At 54.5% G+C, this 18,222-nt stretch overlaps 1 long non-coding RNA gene across 1 annotated transcript in view; it reads right to left on the bottom strand.

Annotated features, from left to right (window-relative positions):
• LOC145534157 (uncharacterized) overlaps window positions 1-18,222 on the bottom strand; it is a 48,084-nt gene that overhangs the window by 8,753 nt on the left and 21,109 nt on the right. Inside the window, exons 4-6 of the long non-coding RNA XR_014074285.1 lie at window positions 16,234-16,345; window positions 8,605-8,716; window positions 975-1,086 (exon numbers count right to left, since the gene is read on the bottom strand). This is a non-coding gene — a long non-coding RNA (uncharacterized LOC145534157). The remainder of the gene's footprint in view (window positions 1-974; window positions 1,087-8,604; window positions 8,717-16,233; window positions 16,346-18,222) is intronic.

Here is an 18,222-nt window from a genome sequence, read left to right as displayed (position 1 = left end):
TGGTTCCGAAACCCTGGCGGCTCCTACAGCCTCTACGGCGTGAAGAGGGAGGTCCCTTTTGACAGAGCTTTCCGGCTCTCAGATCTAAGCTGTTGTTTCACTGTCAGCTGTGTCTCTTCCGTTGCAGCCAGGTGGGCCACGCTGCTCCAAAGGAGCTCACAAGCTGAGTTTCAAGGGAGGACAGGGATGGCTACAACGTGCTGCAAACTGAGTGAGGGTCCCCACAATCCTCAGCAAAGGTCTGTGGTGTGCAAGTGGGGAGTAGAGGGCCCCCAAGTTCCAAAGGAAGGGAGGTACTCGGGAGCTAAAGCCCTTGGCTGCTGTGGTAGCAGCTGCAGATGGCAGCTCGTCCACAGTGCACTTCGAATGAGGTCATATGAGCGGGACTCTGGAAATGGCTCCGAAATCGGGAGAAAGGGGTCAGGGTATGTGGGAAGCCGGCGGGGGTGGGGGGTGGATGAAGGAAGGTGTCCCTCCTCTCTCCAGTGCAATTTGGTTTGGTGAGTCTCAAAGCTACCAGATGGCACTTCCCAAGTCAGGCCCCCACAGGAATCAGGGTGGGCTGCGTGCCTCGGCCCCTGCCACAGGGACAAGCCACACCAGTGGCCTCCCTGAGCTCCAATGGCCGGATCTGGGGGTTCTGTCTGGGTGCACACCTCCTTGCTGTGGCCAAGTTCCCCCCTTCTCTGAGCACCAGCTTCATCCTCTCGAATGAGGACATCGAATGCTACCTTGGCACGTTACTCTCTTCATCCTGTGAAGACTCATTAGGCTTATCCTACAATTACTAGCTGGCCCGAAGAGATATCTCCTGAATCCAGATTAAGCTGGAGTCTCCCAGGCTCATCTGGCATGTCTTCCCTGAAGTCTGCCAAAACCCACACCATTGCATTTCCAGGGACTCCCCTTAGCCAGCTGGGCAGAAAACCCAGCATGCTTCAAACAAGCTGACAGACAAGCGGGAGAGGACTCACGGGCAGAAGGTTTCCCTCAGGTCTCGGGTGGAGCTCTGGGACCACAGCAGCAACGGGCCATCCCAGCCCCTGGGCTCAGCAGCGCCCTCATTCTCAGGCCGGCGGCTCTGCCCTGAGGGGAGCGGGAAGGTCACCAACTGCCGCAGGCGGACCTCACGCCCCTCCCACTGCTGGAGCCTGACCTCCCCCGGCCCCACCCCTTCCCCTACCCCAGCAGGACGACAGCTCGTCTTCCCCTGGCTTCCAACGTCAGGCCCGGCCCTGGGCCCCGATTGGGCACTGCCCCAGCCCGGAGCCAATCACAGTGGCCAGGGAGGTGGAACGCACCGATTGGCCAGGGCCAGGTCATGTGACCATACTCCCCAGGAAACTCAAATATTACCAAGGTTCCCTAAGAAACCAATGAACAAAATTATCCAGTAAAGGCAAACCGTACTTTTTAATGAGGCCAATGTCACAGAAAAAAAAAAAAAAAAAAAGCTTCACCATGAACTGCTCAAGGAAGCTAGTAAATAAACTTTCAGAAAAGTTTAGTAGTTTTTTTTTTTTTTTTTAATAGGGTGACGGAGAGCTATACCTTTCCCGTCTATGTGAATTTAGGTTTAAACTAGATTTCCCTTGGCTGTTATATAAGACAAAAAAACCCACATCACCCCCTTTCACTCACCCCCACCCCCCAAAAGTGTTTTAATGTATTGAATTTTTCTGTCCTCAGTTGTGTCTGATTCACGGCAACCCACGAACTCTACACAGCCAGGCTCTTCCGTCCATGGAATTCAGGGCAATTTTTTCTGTCCCTGTCAATGCCCACCCTGGGTGATCCAAAGGCAAGGGCTCAGAGGCCCCTGAGAGACTAACTCCTTTCAGCTGAGCACAGAGCTGGCTCCTCACTGGGATGCCTGTGGCCTGGGGCTCCCAGAGGGGAGAGCAGCACTCGCCCCACCGTGTGGTCACTGCTGGAAGTGCAGGCTGCTCCTCACTCCCCCTTGACAGTGTCCCTGACGGCAGAACAGTGTGAATCGAATCAAGGTGGTAATGCAAACTCCAATGCAACCAAACTTCCCACAAGGTCTCCAAAACCACTCAGGAACAGGGAATTGGAAACTGCAGGGGATGACATGAATGGAGATGGAGACTTGACACCTTACACCGAGTTCACTTCCACTTATCCCTAGACAAACTTTCCGTGAAAACTTGTCACCAATCTAGAAGAACAATGAGCAGAAACCGGACACGTGCTTTGAGTCTTCACACACAAAACTAAAAGGCAGTCCACAAAAAAACCCAGAGAATACAGTGGACTTGGCAAAATCAAAGATATCTACTGTGGGAAAGACTTCATGACAAAAGCAAAAGACAGGTCATACATCGCCAGACGAATGAGTGGAAACACAAAGCTTATCAAGGATGTGTCTCCAAACAGACAAAGAACACCAACACAACAAGCCTGTGAAAACTAGGGAAAGGTCTGAAGGGACACCAGACTGAGGAAGACACACACAGAGGATCCCGGATGATGTCCAGCACTGAGGGCCTGAAGAAACAACAGTCTAGTTGCACCCCCTCAGGCCTGTGTGACCGTGGATGAGGCCTCTGTTTCCCGGTGGCTCTGAGAGATGGACAGGGAGGAAGGGGAAGAGAAGTCACTTGCATTTCTAATACTCACAGCAAAGTCTTCCAATGAGAAGGGAATTATCACCCCCACTGACAATGCCATGCACTGAAGTGATATCCACGAGTCCATCTAACCCAGAAGGGAAGGATGCACCTGTTCTCACAAAACGGCGAGAGATGGAAGAAGGAAGATCAAGCCCACACCAATCACTGGAGAGAGAAGCTGTGCTCAGGGCTTGAAAAATTCCTATTGGTAAAATGATGTCACAGCCCCACAAGGCAATCCACAGCTTCGATGCTATTCCTCCCAAAATGCCAAAGCATTTTCGCACCGAACAAAGAATTGCAAAAGGGGTTACGGAAACAGAAAAGAGCCTAAATTGTCAATACAATCCGACGAAAAGGCCCCGATACGGACATCCAAGGTTGTGTGAAAGGAAATTAGACGACCAAACTAGGATCCTCAGGAGAGTATCGGAGAAGGCAATGGCGACCCACTCCAGTACTCTTGCCTGGAAAATGCCCTGGACGGAGGAGCCTGGTAGGCTGCAGGCCATGGGGTCGCGCAGAGTCTGACACGACTGAAGTGACTTAGCAGCAGCAGCAGCAGCGGCAGGACAGTATGCTATTGGGAATACAGCAACACACACAGATCCAGATCGATGGAATAAAGTTGAGGGTCCAGAAACAAACCCCAGCATCCATCGTCAACTCATCTCTGACACAGAAGGGGAGATTATCCAAATGGGAACAAGAAAGCCTCTTCAATCAATGTCCATGGGAAACCCAGACAGCTACATCTGAAGAACGCTATTGGTTTGGATCTCAGACCACCTCAATATTGGGGAAAAACCTCACCCTAAAGACTGATGTCATGAGATAGCTAGAAAGAAGCGTAGGTCAAAGGCTCCTTAACATCAGAGTCTCCTTGCCATTTGCTGGGCGGAGGTAGAAATGGGTCTCTTCAATTAAGGGAAAGAGGTACACGAAGTACACCAATGGGTTTCCATCCAATGGAACCTCTTCACAACAGAGAAGCTAAGCATTCACAAATGCAAAAGATAGGAAACGGAACACGAGAGACTCCTTCCAAGTGGTGTATCTGAGAAGGGGTTCATATGGAAAGAGACGAAGAATGCACAGCATTCAGATTCCAAGAAACACCACCACCACCCTTGACCCTTCCCCTATGACCAACTCCGACCTGAAGCCTTTCTCTCCCTCTAACCTATCCCTAAAACATAACCCTCATCTAATCATATACATGTGGAATTCCTAGCATCCATCCATTCACACACGAGAGAGAAAGAGGAAGACACAGAGGGAATTGAGAAAGGAAAAGAGAGGGACACAGCCAGAGAGAGACACGGAACCAAAGAGAGGAAAGGAGTCGATGGTCCAGACTTTTCCTCAATCTGTCTCGAAGGTAGAAGCAATGACAGCGCCCATCCACCCCAGAAGGGGGAAAAGGACGGAAGGTTTGCAGAGGAAAAGACAAGAACGCAGGGAGCCATTAGAAGCTCAGCCACCCGCAGAAGCCGAGCTGGGACACTTGAACAGAATCTCAATGGAAACAGGACCAGAAAGTTGGCTACTCTTTTCTACAAGAGAGGGAGACCTTCGAGTCTTCCTTTCTGTCCTCCAGCTTGGATGCGGGGTCTCAAAACAGTCAGGAGGGGGAGTGCCTTTTCCTGGGTACCACGGCACATCCAGGCCTCGTTCTGCCCCATTCTGTGCTATGTCAGCCCTGGATGGAATCTTTCTTTCTGAAGTCTCAGCGCACGAGCTCCACGTGATATCGGCCCCAGGTGGAAAGGCATGGAGCTGCTCGTAGGCCGACAGACCTAGGAAGCAGATGGGAGAATGACCCCCACTCTGCAGATGGAGAGACTGGGGAAACCCTGAGGGGCATATGCTTGTCCAGGGCCACACCACTTATGAGAAGAAGGAGCCTGGTCTGAGAGCAGCAGGGCCCTCGGAGCTCAGGCCCTGGCTGCACCCAGGCCTCCCCAGGGCTGTGGGCTGGGCTGTGTGGGCGTCTCTGTGCCTGCACATGGCCTAAGGGGGGTGGTCGAGCAGTCAGAAACCCAGAGATTCCCTTGGGAAGTTTTGGGGAAGGGACCTCAGCACGAACCCCAGGCGATGATGTCACCTGCCGGCAACAGAACCCAACAGAACCCGCAACCCGGGTATCCAGGCCTCCAGAGCGGAGAGGAGCCCCCAGCCAGATCACTTGCTGCCAGGATGTTCTGCTGTTTGCCCATGCCCAGAGGCCGGGGCCTCAGGAGAGCTCACAGGCAGTGTGCGTGGGCACCCTGTCGACGTTGGCTCAGGACACCCCCGAGAGGCCTCTGGCCGTTTGCCCGGAGAAACAGAAAGGTAACACGGGGAGCCCCAGGCCGGGCCAGGCCACCTCGCCCATGCCACCCGGAAACACCGGGTCCTTTGCCTGTGTGTGTGGATGCGGGTTTCTCGGGGTGTGTCTCCCTCAAGGAAGCCCAGGCGGATGTGGGGTCAGAAGCCTGCGGACAAGTTGTGTCCACACCCCAGGGGAGAGCAGGCTGGGCCCGATGGGGAGTGTGCGGGCAGCGGCGGCCGCCCAGGCTGACCTCACACCCACAGGTGGGTCTCTTTCCTCCCGGGTGGGGATCTGAGCAGACACACGTCTCTGACCCTTCTGGGAAGAGAAGTTCGAGCAGGCAGAAGCAGCGGTTCCACTGGCCAGGCCCAGCTTGGAAAACTCCCAGCATGGCTGGCTGACGGTCACTGTCGTTGCAGAGCTTCCCACGTGATGAGGCCGAGGACGGGGACACCCCATCCACCTCCCGGAGGGAGGGGTCGGAGCACCACCCCCCCGCCCGTGAGGCCCAGTGCAGGCTCCAGGTGAGCGTGCCCACGGAGGCATCAGCCCCACCGGGGGAGAAGAGGAGGCGGGGAAGGCCTGCTGCAGAGACACCGCCTAGGATACACCCGCCGGCCCAGTCTGAGGCTGCCACGGAGCTCAGCACACCCGGCTCCGACCCAGAGTCCCGAGAACCCCGGCCTCTGAGGCAGCAGGAGGACCTGGAGCCCAGCACGCCAGAGCACAGAGGTGAGGATGCTGGGGCTGCTGCACGGGAGTGTGTGGGGACGGGGTGCTGAGCTACACAGGGACGAGTCCCCGAAAGCTGCTGCTGGGCCTGCAGCAAGCACTGGCCTCACACCCCCCGCCCCCCGTCTTGCACACTTCAGTCCCAAAAGACATCCGATGCTGGGTATTCTTTGGGAATCTCTTGGAAGCTTTCTGTCCCGGGATACGCACATGCCAAGGCTGGCCTGTGGGCAAACTTTGCTTCTCCCCCAGCTCTAGCACTGACCTCCAACTGGAACCAGGCTCCACTTCCCAGACCTGTCCCTACAGAGGTGGTGGCTCCAGGTGCAGGACCCAGAGATCCACCGAGGGCAGATGGAGAACCGAGACTTGCCCTCGCAGAGACACCAGGCCAGCTGGGTACTGGCCAGCACACCGGGCAGATCGGATCTCCGTGCCTGCAGGACCCCCAGCCCCAGGCACTGATGTCCCACCCCCTCAGCCAGAACCTCCACCTTCACGTGCACCTGTACCTGCTCGGGCTCTGGCAGGAGAACCCGAGGCAGAGGAGGAGTCACCGCCTCGGCAGGGAGAGCCTGCCCTGGCTCCCGCGCAACACCCAGACGCCCACGATGACTCACCCACCCCTGCAGGGAGAACGAGCCCCCGCTCTGGACAGACACCCAGAGCCCTTGCCGGAAACACCACGTCCAGGGGAGCGGTCGGCTCTGCAGCCTCCATCCCTGTCTGCTCACCGTGGACGCCGGCAACTCGGACTGCCCCCAGGGGACATGGAGTTCCTTTCCCCTGAACTGCTTTGCATTTGGTTTGTTTCCACCTTTCTGGTGATGTTTTCTTTTTTGTATGGTTTCCTGTATTTTTGTTGGTTAAGTTGGGATTCGTAAACTTTTTCATCATTGTTGCAATTTGGGAACACTGTTGTGTAACTCTGGTGATACTGTGTTACCATCACCACTTGGTAGTTTCAGACCCGTTTGATCTTTATGCCCCACCCCCCAACAAAGCCTGGATTCAAGGCAAGCACGCCCTGTTCATCCCTTCCCCCGATCCTGAACACAATTTCATCTTTTCTTTGTGCATTCCTTCCTATATTCTTGGTGTCCCCAATCAATGACTCTCCGTGAAATGACTGAAGCAGTGTTTTTCGGACTCTCCACCTACTGTAAGACTCCATTGGAGAGTTCTCATTTTTATGTCATTTGAACTAGCCTTTGATATCTGAAAGGACGGTGTACGTCCTTTCAAGATACCATGTGCCAAACGAAGCCCTTTTGGCCACTGCCATCATTATCTCCAGGCAGGCATTGCTGTTTCAAGGGTGACATCTCCGCCAGAAGGCAGAGGCTGAGCTCGTCTTGTTGCACCAGCTCCCAAAAGAAGCCAAGAAAGGGAGCTGGAACAACAAACCACCCCAACGCCCAGGAAAGCGTTCTTCATGACAGAAGGCTAGAAAATGACCCAACATCCTTGTGGCCCAGAACCCCTCTAGAAAATCACTGTTCCATAAAAAAGAGAAACACATGGGAAGTTCCAAGGAGAGGCAATGCCCATGGCCAGTGTACTTTAGAGACGGCCTGAGCGCTCCGGGGAAGACACGCACCGACGGAACCCCTTGGGAAACAGCAGGGATTCTCCTCACCGTCGTAAGGGTTTCCTCTGGGGACAACCTGCCCTGGGCACCACATGAGGGAGCAGACCGGCTTCTCTTCCTCTGCCCCCACACCATTCACTCATGAAGGCAGCTCAGGTGTTCTCATGCCCTGCCTGCCTGCCTGCCTGGCTCATCCGTGAGCTGTGACCACCTCCAGGGCAGGACTCCACCTTCTCCTCTCTGTGTACCGTGCATCTGCACACAGTGGGCTTTCAGAACCTTAGACTTGAGCCATTCCCACTCAAGCCAGAACCCTCCCCAGGAAGGAAAACAGCTGTGGAGTCATTTTGGACCCAGCACTGGTTCCGAAACCCTGGCGGCTCCTACAGCCTCTACGGCGTGAAGAGGGAGGTCCCTTTTGACAGAGCTTTCCGGCTCTCAGATCTAAGCTGTTGTTTCACTGTCAGCTGTGTCTCTTCCGTTGCAGCCAGGTGGGCCACGCTGCTCCAAAGGAGCTCACAAGCTGAGTTTCAAGGGAGGACAGGGATGGCTACAACGTGCTGCAAACTGAGTGAGGGTCCCCACAATCCTCAGCAAAGGTCTGTGGTGTGCAAGTGGGGAGTAGAGGGCCCCCAAGTTCCAAAGGAAGGGAGGTACTCGGGAGCTAAAGCCCTTGGCTGCTGTGGTAGCAGCTGCAGATGGCAGCTCGTCCACAGTGCACTTCGAATGAGGTCATATGAGCGGGACTCTGGAAATGGCTCCGAAATCGGGAGAAAGGGGTCAGGGTATGTGGGAAGCCGGCGGGGGTGGGGGGTGGATGAAGGAAGGTGTCCCTCCTCTCTCCAGTGCAATTTGGTTTGGTGAGTCTCAAAGCTACCAGATGGCACTTCCCAAGTCAGGCCCCCACAGGAATCAGGGTGGGCTGCGTGCCTCGGCCCCTGCCACAGGGACAAGCCACACCAGTGGCCTCCCTGAGCTCCAATGGCCGGATCTGGGGGTTCTGTCTGGGTGCACACCTCCTTGCTGTGGCCAAGTTCCCCCCTTCTCTGAGCACCAGCTTCATCCTCTCGAATGAGGACATCGAATGCTACCTTGGCACGTTACTCTCTTCATCCTGTGAAGACTCATTAGGCTTATCCTACAATTACTAGCTGGCCCGAAGAGATATCTCCTGAATCCAGATTAAGCTGGAGTCTCCCAGGCTCATCTGGCATGTCTTCCCTGAAGTCTGCCAAAACCCACACCATTGCATTTCCAGGGACTCCCCTTAGCCAGCTGGGCAGAAAACCCAGCATGCTTCAAACAAGCTGACAGACAAGCGGGAGAGGACTCACGGGCAGAAGGTTTCCCTCAGGTCTCGGGTGGAGCTCTGGGACCACAGCAGCAACGGGCCATCCCAGCCCCTGGGCTCAGCAGCGCCCTCATTCTCAGGCCGGCGGCTCTGCCCTGAGGGGAGCGGGAAGGTCACCAACTGCCGCAGGCGGACCTCACGCCCCTCCCACTGCTGGAGCCTGACCTCCCCCGGCCCCACCCCTTCCCCTACCCCAGCAGGACGACAGCTCGTCTTCCCCTGGCTTCCAACGTCAGGCCCGGCCCTGGGCCCCGATTGGGCACTGCCCCAGCCCGGAGCCAATCACAGTGGCCAGGGAGGTGGAACGCACCGATTGGCCAGGGCCAGGTCATGTGACCATACTCCCCAGGAAACTCAAATATTACCAAGGTTCCCTAAGAAACCAATGAACAAAATTATCCAGTAAAGGCAAACCGTACTTTTTAATGAGGCCAATGTCACAGAAAAAAAAAAAAAAAAAAAGCTTCACCATGAACTGCTCAAGGAAGCTAGTAAATAAACTTTCAGAAAAGTTTAGTAGTTTTTTTTTTTTTTTTAATAGGGTGACGGAGAGCTATACCTTTCCCGTCTATGTGAATTTAGGTTTAAACTAGATTTCCCTTGGCTGTTATATAAGACAAAAAAACCCACATCACCCCCTTTCACTCACCCCCACCCCCCAAAAGTGTTTTAATGTATTGAATTTTTCTGTCCTCAGTTGTGTCTGATTCACGGCAACCCACGAACTCTACACAGCCAGGCTCTTCCGTCCATGGAATTCAGGGCAATTTTTTCTGTCCCAGTCAATGCCCACCCTGGGTGATCCAAAGGCAAGGGCTCAGAGGCCCCTGAGAGACTAACTCCTTTCAGCTGAGCACAGAGCTGGCTCCTCACTGGGATGCCTGTGGCCTGGGGCTCCCAGAGGGGAGAGCAGCACTCGCCCCACCGTGTGGTCACTGCTGGAAGTGCAGGCTGCTCCTCACTCCCCCTTGACAGTGTCCCTGACGGCAGAACAGTGTGAATCGAATCAAGGTGGTAATGCAAACTCCAATGCAACCAAACTCCCCACAAGGTCTCCAAAACCACTCAGGAACAGGGAATTGGAAACTGCAGGGGATGACATGAATGGAGATGGAGACTTGACACCTTACACCGAGTTCACTTCCACTTATCCCTAGACAAACTTTCCGTGAAAACTTGTCACCAATCTAGAAGAACAATGAGCAGAAACCGGACACGTGCTTTGAGTCTTCACACACAAAACTAAAAGGCAGTCCACAAAAAAACCCAGAGAATACAGTGGACTTGGCAAAATCAAAGATATCTACTGTGGGAAAGACCTCATGACAAAAGCAAAAGACAGGTCATACATCGCCAGACGAATGAGTGGAAACACAAAGCTTATCAAGGATGCGTCTCCAAACAGACAAAGAACACCAACACAACAAGCCTGTGAAAACTAGGGAAAGGTCTGAAGGGACACCAGACTGAGGAAGACACACACAGAGGATCCCGGATGATGTCCAGCACTGACGGCCTGAAGAAACAACAGTCTAGTTGCACCCCCTCAGGCCTGTGTGACCGTGGATGAGGCCTCTGTTTCCCGGTGGCTCTGAGAGATGGACAGGGAGGAAGGGGAAGAGAAGTCACTTGCATTTCTAATACTCACAGCAAAGTCTTCCAATGAGAAGGGAATTATCACCCCCACTGACAATGCCATGCACTGAAGTGATATCCACGAGTCCATCTAACCCAGAAGGGAAGGATGCACCTGTTCTCACAAAACGGCGAGAGATGGAAGAAGGAAGATCAAGCCCACACCAATCACTGGAGAGAGAAGCTGTGCTCAGGGCTTGAAAAATTCCTATTGGTAAAATGATGTCACAGCCCCACAAGGCAATCCACAGCTTCGATGCTATTCCTCCCAAAATGCCAATGCATTTTCGCACCGAACAAAGAATTGCAAAAGGGGTTACGGAAACAGAAAAGAGCCTAAATTGTCAATACAATCCGACGAAAAGGCCCCGATACGGACATCCAAGGTTGTGTGAAAGGAAATTAGACGACCAAACTAGGATCCTCAGGAGAGTATCGGAGAAGGCAATGGCGACCCACTCCAGTACTCTTGCCTGGAAAATGCCCTGGACGGAGGAGCCTGGTAGGCTGCAGGCCATGGGGTCGCGCAGAGTCTGACACGACTGAAGTGACTTAGCAGCAGCAGCAGCAGCGGCAGGACAGTATGCTATTGGGAATACAACAACACACACAGATCCAGATCGATGGAATAAAGTTGAGGGTCCAGAAACAAACCCCAGCATCCATCGTCAACTCATCTCTGACACAGAAGGGGAGATTATCCAAATGGGAACAAGAAAGCCTCTTCAATCAATGTCCATGGGAAACCCAGACAGCTACATCTGAAGAACGCTATTGGTTTGGATCTCAGACCACCTCAATATTGGGGAAAAACCTCACCCTAAAGACTGATGTCATGAGATAGCTAGAAAGAAGCGTAGGTCAAAGGCTCCTTAACATCAGAGTCTCCTTGCCATTTGCTGGGCGGAGGTAGAAATGGGTCTCTTCAATTAAGGGAAAGAGGTACACGAAGTACACCAATGGGTTTCCATCCAATGGAACCTCTTCACAACAGAGAAGCTAAGCATTCACAAATGCAAAAGATAGGAAACGGAACACGAGAGACTCCTTCCAAGTGGTGTATCTGAGAAGGGGTTCATATGGAAAGAGACGAAGAATGCACAGCACTCAGATTCCAAGAAACACCACCACCACCCTTGACCCTTCCCCTATGACCAACTCCGACCTGAAGCCTTTCTCTCCCTCTAACCTATCCCTAAAACATTACCCTCATCTAATCATATACATGTGGAATTCCTAGCATCCATCCATTCACACACGAGAGAGAAAGAGGAAGACACAGAGGGAATTGAGAAAGGAAAAGAGAGGGACACAGCCAGAGAGAGACACGGAACCAAAGAGAGGAAAGGAGTCGATGGTCCAGACTTTTCCTCAATCTGTCTCGAAGGTAGAAGCAATGACAGCGCCCATCCACCCCAGAAGGGGGAAAAGGACGGAAGGTTTGCAGAGGAAAAGACAAGAACGCAGGGAGCCACTAGAAGCTCAGCCACCCGCAGAAGCCGAGCTGGGACACTTGAACAGAATCTCAATGGAAACAGGACCAGAAAGTTGGCTACTCTTTTCTACAAGAGAGGGAGACCTTCGAGTCTTCCTTTCGGTCCTCCAACTTGGATGCGGGGTCTCAAAACAGTCAGGAGGGGGAGTGCCTTTTCCTGGGTACCACGGCACATCCAGGCCTCGTTCTGCCCCATTCTGTGCTATGTCAGCCCTGGATGGAATCTTTCTTTCTGAAGTCTCAGCGCACGAGCTCCACGTGATATCGGCCCCAGGTGGAAAGGCATGGAGCTGCTCGTAGGCCGACAGACCTAGGAAGCAGATGGGAGAATGACCCCCACTCTGCAGATGGAGAGACTGGGGAAACCCTGAGGGGCATATGCTTGTCCAGGGCCACACCACTTATGAGAAGAAGGAGCCTGGTCTGAGAGCAGCAGGGCCCTCGGAGCTCAGGCCCTGGCTGCACCCAGGCCTCCCCAGGGCTGTGGGCTGGGCTGTGTGGGCGTCTCTGTGCCTGCACATGGCCTAAGGGGGGTGGTCGAGCAGTCAGAAACCCAGAGATTCCCTTGGGAAGTTTTGGGGAAGGGACCTCAGCACGAACCCCAGGCGATGATGTCACCTGCCGGCAACAGAACCCAACAGAACCCGCAACCCGGGTATCCAGGCCTCCAGAGCGGAGAGGAGCCCCCAGCCAGATCACTTGCTGCCAGGATGTTCTGCTGTTTGCCCATGCCCAGAGGCCGGGGCCTCAGGAGAGCTCACAGGCAGTGTGCGTGGGCACCCTGTCGACGTTGGCTCAGGACACCCCCGAGAGGCCTCTGGCCGTTTGCCCGGAGAAACAGAAAGGTAACACGGGGAGCCCCAGGCCGGGCCAGGCCACCTCGCCCATGCCACCCGGAAACACCGGGTCCTTTGCCTGTGTGTGTGGATGCGGGTTTCTCGGGGTGTGTCTCCCTCAAGGAAGCCCAGGCGGATGTGGGGTCAGAAGCCTGCGGACAAGTTGTGTCCACACCCCAGGGGAGAGCAGGCTGGGCCCGATGGGGAGTGTGCGGGCAGCGGCGGCCGCCCAGGCTGACCTCACACCCACAGGTGGGTCTCTTTCCTCCCGGGTGGGGATCTGAGCAGACACACGTCTCTGACCCTTCTGGGAAGAGAAGTTCGAGCAGGCAGAAGCAGCGGTTCCACTGGCCAGGCCCAGCTTGGAAAACTCCCAGCATGGCTGGCTGACGGTCACTGTCGTTGCAGAGCTTCCCACGTGATGAGGCCGAGGACGGGGACACCCCATCCACCTCCCGGAGGGAGGGGTCGGAGCACCACCCCCCCGCCCGTGAGGCCCAGTGCAGGCTCCAGGTGAGCGTGCCCACGGAGGCATCAGGCCCACCGGGGGAGAAGAGGAGGCGGGGAAGGCCTGCTGCAGAGACACCGCCTAGGATACACCCGCCGGCCCAGTCTGAGGCTGCCACGGAGCTCAGCACACCCGGCTCCGACCCAGAGTCCCGAGAACCCCGGCCTCTGAGGCAGCAGGAGGACCTGGAGCCCAGCACGCCAGAGCACAGAGGTGAGGATGCTGGGGCTGCTGCACGGGAGTGTGTGGGGACGGGGTGCTGAGCTACACAGGGACGAGTCCCCGAAAGCTGCTGCTGGGCCTGCAGCAAGCACTGGCCTCACACCCCCCGCCCCCCGTCTTGCACACTTCAGTCCCAAAAGACATCCGACGCTGGGTATTCTTTGGGAATCTCTTGGAAGCTTTCTGTCCCGGGATACGCACATGCCAAGGCTGGCCTGTGGGCAAACTTTGCTTCTCCCCCAGCTCTAGCACTGACCTCCAACTGGAACCAGGCTCCACTTCCCAGACGTGTCCCTACAGAGGTGGTGGCTCCAGGTGCAGGACCCAGAGATCCACCGAGGGCAGATGGAGAACCGAGACTTGCCCTCGCAGAGACACCAGGCCAGCTGGGTACTGGCCAGCACACCGGGCAGATCGGATCTCCGTGCCTGCAGGACCCCCAGCCCCAGGCACTGATGTCCCACCCCCTCAGCCAGAACCTCCACCTCCACGTGCACCTGTACCTGCTCGGGCTCTGGCAGGAGAACCCGAGGCAGAGGAGGAGTCACCGCCTCGGCAGGGAGAGCCTGCCCTGGCTCCCGCGCAACACCCAGATGCCCACGATGACTCACCCACCCCTGCAGGGAGAACGAGCCCCCGCTCTGGACAGACACCCAGAGCCCTTGCCGGAAACACCACGTCCAGGGGAGCGGTCGGCTCTGCAGCCTCCATCCCTGTCTGCTCACCGTGGACGCCGGCAACTCGGTCTGCCCCCAGGGGACATGGAGTTCCTTTCCCCTGAACTGCTTTGCATTTGGTTTGTTTCCACCTTTCTGGTGATGTTTTCTTTTTTGTATGGTTTCCTGTATTTTTGTTGGTTAAGTTGGGATTCGTAAACTTTCTCATCATTGTTGCAATTTGGGAACACTGTTGTGTAACTCTGGTGATACTGTGTTACCATCACCACTTGGTAGTTTCAGACCCGTTTGATCTTTATGCCCCACCCCCCAACAAAGCCTGGATTCAAGGCAAGCACGCCCTGTTCATCCCTTCCCCCGATCCTGAACACAATTTCATCTTTTCTTTGTGCATTCCTTCCTATATTCTTGGTGTCCCCAATCAATGACTCTCCGTGAAATGACTGAAGCAGTGTTTTTCGGGCTCTCCACCTACTGTAAGACTCCATTGGAGAGTTCTCATTTTTATGTCATTTGAACTAGCCTTTGATATCTGAAAGGACGGTGTACGTCCTTTCAAGATACCATGTGCCAAACGAAGCCCTTTTGGCCACTGCCATCATTATCTCCAGGCAGGCATTGCTGTTTCAAGGGTGACATCTCAGCCAGAAGGCAGAGGCTGAGCTCCTCTTGTTGCACCAGCTCCCAAAAGAAGCCAAGAAAGGGAGCTGGAACAACAAACCACCCCAACGCCCAGGAAAGCGTTCTTCATGACAGAAGGCTAGAAAATGACCCAACATCCTTGTGGCCCAGAACCCCTCTAGAAAATCACTGTTCCATAAAAAAGAGAAACACATGGGAAGTTCCAAGGAGAGGCAATGCCCATGGCCAGTGTACTTTAGAGACGGCCTGAGCGCTCCGGGGAAGACACGCACCGACGGAACCCCTTGGGAAACAGCAGGGATTCTCCTCACCGTCGTAAGGGTTTCCTCTGGGGACAACCTGCCCTGGGCACCACATGAGGGAGCAGACCGGCTTCTCTTCCTCTGCCCCCACACCATTCACTCATGAAGGCAGCTCAGGTGTTCTCATGCCCTGCCTGCCTGCCTGCCTGGCTCATCCGTGAGCTGTGACCACCTCCAGGGCAGGACTCCACCTTCTCCTCTCTGTGTACCGTGCATCTGCACACAGTGGGCTTTCAGAACCTTAGACTTGAGCCATTCCCACTCAAGCCAGAACCCTCCCCAGGAAGGAAAACAGCTGTGGAGTCATTTTGGCCCCAGCACTGGTTCCGAAACCCTGGCGGCTCCTACAGCCTCTACGGCGTGAAGAGGGAGGTCCCTTCTGACAGAGCTTTCCGGCTCTCAGATCTAAGCTGTTGTTTCACTGTCAGCTGTGTCTCTTCCGTTGCAGCCAGGTGGGCCACGCTGCTCCAAAGGAGCTCACAAGCTGAGTTTCAAGGGAGGACAGGGATGGCTACAACGTGCTGCAAACTGAGTGAGGGTCCCCACAATCCTCAGCAAAGGTCTGTGGTGTGCAAGTGGGGAGTAGAGGGCCCCCAAGTTCCAAAGGAAGGGAGGTACTCGGGAGCTAAAGCCCTTGGCTGCTGTGGTAGCAGCTGCAGATGGCAGCTCGTCCACAGTGCACTTCGAATGAGGTCATATGAGCGGGACTCTGGAAATGGCTCCGAAATCGGGAGAAAGGGGTCAGGGTATGTGGGAAGCCGGCGGGGGTGGGGGGTGGATGAAGGAAGGTGTCCCTCCTCTCTCCAGTGCAATTTGGTTTGGTGAGTCTCAAAGCTACCAGATGGCACTTCCCAAGTCAGGCCCCCACAGGAATCAGGGTGGGCTGCGTGCCTCGGCCCCTGCCACAGGGACAAGCCACACCAGTGGCCTCCCTGAGCTCCAATGGCCGGATCTGGGGGTTCTGTCTGGGTGCACACCTCCTTGCTGTGGCCAAGTTCCCCCCTTCTCTGAGCACCAGCTTCATCCTCTCGAATGAGGACATCGAATGCTACCTTGGCACGTTACTCTCTTCATCCTGTGAAGACTCATTAGGCTTATCCTACAATTACTAGCTGGCCCGAAGAGATATCTCCTGAATCCAGATTAAGCTGGAGTCTCCCAGGCTCATCTGGCATGTCTTCCCTGAAGTCTGCCAAAACCCACACCATTGCATTTCCAGGGACTCCCCTTAGCCAGCTGGGCAGAAAACCCAGCATGCTTCAAACAAGCTGACAGACAAGCGGGAGAGGACTCACGGGCAGAAGGTTTCCCTCAGGTCTCGGATGGAGCTCTGGGACCACAGCAGCAACGGGCCATCCCAGCCCCTGGGCTCAGCAGCGCCCTCATTCTCAGGCCGGCGGCTCTGCCCTGAGGGGAGAGGGAAGGTCACCAACTGCCGCAGGCGGACCTCACGCCCCTCCCACTGCTGGAGCCTGACCTCCCCCGGCCCCACCCCTTCCCCTACCCCAGCAGGACGACAGCTCGTCTTCCCCTGGCTTCCAACGTCAGGCCCGGCCCTGGGCCCCGATTGGGCACTGCCCCAGCCCGGAGCCAATCACAGTGGCCAGGGAGGTGGAACGCACCGATTGGCCAGGGCCAGGTCATGTGACCATACTCCCCAGGAAACTCAAATATTACCAAGGTTCCCTAAGAAACCAATGAACAAAATTATCCAGTAAAGGCAAACCGTACTTTTTAATGAGGCCAATGTCACAGAAAAAAAAAAAAAAAAAAGCTTCACCATGAACTGCTCAAGGAAGCTAGTAAATAAACTTTCAGAAAAGTTTAGTAGTTTTTTTTTTTTTTTTAATAGGGTGACGGAGAGCTATACCTTTCCCGTCTATGTGAATTTAGGTTTAAACTAGATTTCCCTTGGCTGTTATATAAGACAAAAAAACCCACATCACCCCCTTTCACTCACCCCCACCCCCCAAAAGTGTTTTAATGTATTGAATTTTTCTGTCCTCAGTTGTGTCTGATTCACGGCAACCCACGAACTCTACACAGCCAGGCTCTTCCGTCCATGGAATTCAGGGCAATTTTTTCTGTCCCTGTCAATGCCCACCCTGGGTGATCCAAAGGCAAGGGCTCAGAGGCCCCTGAGAGACTAACTCCTTTCAGCTGAGCACAGAGCTGGCTCCTCACTGGGATGCCTGTGGCCTGGGGCTCCCAGAGGGGAGAGCAGCACTCGCCCCACCGTGTGGTCACTGCTGGAAGTGCAGGCTGCTCCTCACTCCCCCTTGACAGTGTCCCTGACGGCAGAACAGTGTGAATCGAATCAAGGTGGTAATGCAAACTCCAATGCAACCAAACTTCCCACAAGGTCTCCAAAACCACTCAGGAACAGGGAATTGGAAACTGCAGGGGATGACATGAATGGAGATGGAGACTTGACACCTTACACCGAGTTCACTTCCACTTATCCCTAGACAAACTTTCCGTGAAAACTTGTCACCAATCTAGAAGAACAATGAGCAGAAACCGGACACGTGCTTTGAGTCTTCACACACAAAACTAAAAGGCAGTCCACAAAAAAACCCAGAGAATACAGTGGACTTGGCAAAATCAAAGATATCTACTGTGGGAAAGACCTCATGACAAAAGCAAAAGACAGGTCATACATCGCCAGACGAATGAGTGGAAACACAAAGCTTATCAAGGATGTGTCTCCAAACAGACAAAGAACACCAACACAACAAGCCTGTGAAAACTAGGGAAAGGTCTGAAGGGACACCAGACTGAGGAAGACACACACAGAGGATCCCGGATGATGTCCAGCACTGAGGGCCTGAAGAAACAACAGTCTAGTTGCACCCCCTCAGGCCTGTGTGACCGTGGATGAGGCCTCTGTTTCCCGGTGGCTCTGAGAGATGGACAGGGAGGAAGGGGAAGAGAAGTCACTTGCATTTCTAATACTCACAGCAAAGTCTTCCAATGAGAAGGGAATTATCACCCCCACTGACAATGCCATGCACTGAAGTGATATCCACGAGTCCATCTAACCCAGAAGGGAAGGATGCACCTGTTCTCACAAAACGGCGAGAGATGGAAGAAGGAAGATCAAGCCCACACCAATCACTGGAGAGAGAAGCTGTGCTCAGGGCTTGAAAAATTCCTATTGGTAAAATGATGTCACAGCCCCACAAGGCAATCCACAGCTTCGATGCTATTCCTCCCAAAATGCCAAAGCATTTTCGCACCGAACAAAGAATTGCAAAAGGGGTTACGGAAACAGAAAAGAGCCT

This window comes from Giraffa tippelskirchi, chromosome 14 (assembly GCF_054371585.1).
Source record: "Giraffa tippelskirchi isolate mGirTip1 chromosome 14, T2T-mGirTip1v1.2.pri, whole genome shotgun sequence".
NCBI lineage: Eukaryota > Metazoa > Chordata > Mammalia > Artiodactyla > Giraffidae > Giraffa > Giraffa tippelskirchi.
Note: the sequence above shows the minus strand (reverse complement) of the source record. Positions and strands in the feature narration are given on the sequence as shown.